Genomic DNA, 1021 nt, shown 5'->3' on the forward strand with positions numbered 1-1021 from the left:
GTGGCAACTGTTGAGATTGAAGTTTGCAGTTTGTGCACAGACTTACTTAATGGTAGTGTAGAGAATGTGTTTTGGTGTTCTTTTGGAATTGCAGAGAACTTCCCAGACCCTCCAAAATTTTAGTGTTCACTCCTGAAGAACTTGGTAAAAACTTGATGGAGGAGAGGCAGATTGTCATGTGGCTGTTCTGATATAACACGAAGTCAAGAGCAAAGCTCAGAGAGTTCTGGCGTTTTTGTCCAGTGTATGACAGATGTAACCCTTAGGGAGCATAGCCTAGGTGTTTCTAAGTAACATGTTAAGTAGAATGTGATTATTTTTAATTGTATGAGATTCAACTCAAAATGTACTTAATTTTCTTTGCAAAGAAATGTGTGGCGTCACCTGCCTTATAGAATGAAGCCTTTCAGAGGGTGGAATAGAAAAATAACTAATATGCTTGCTTTTTTTTTTTTTCTTAATTTGCAGTTGTGATACTCTGAATTGGTGTGGACTGCAAATGATGACAGTATGTAGACTACACAGATTTACAGTCTGTGAAGTTTGGGGATCAGCATTGATGGGAATAGGCAGCAATTTGCCTTAAATGCTACAAATCAGTTTGTCCTAATTGTCATGAATTCTGCACCATTTTTCTAAAGCTCAGTCCCACATGAATTATTTCATTTTAGAATCTGGAACTGATAATTAAGAGTCACGAACACATGAACTTTGTGCTAGGAAAAAGGCTGCATGTAATAAAAAGTTGTTGTTGCCATCTACTGGTAAAAGTGATGTCCTCACAGAGGGAGTAACAGCTTAGATGTGGCATTACCTAGTTTAATGTTACGTTAAGTAGTGTGAAGTGTCAGTGGTTGGTAGCTTCTCTGTGTGTTATGCTTAAAATCAGTGTAAATGCTTGCTTCTGAGGACGGTTCGTATGGGATGGTGGAAATGGAGCTGGGGGCTGAAATGAAGAGACTTGCAGCAATTCGATAAGTTCCAGCAGGGAAGCATGTGATCTGTCTACCTGAGACAGAGC

The sequence above is a fragment of the Falco peregrinus genome, chromosome 16 (genome assembly GCF_023634155.1).
Source record: "Falco peregrinus isolate bFalPer1 chromosome 16, bFalPer1.pri, whole genome shotgun sequence".
Classification (NCBI taxonomy): Eukaryota; Metazoa; Chordata; class Aves; order Falconiformes; family Falconidae; genus Falco; species Falco peregrinus.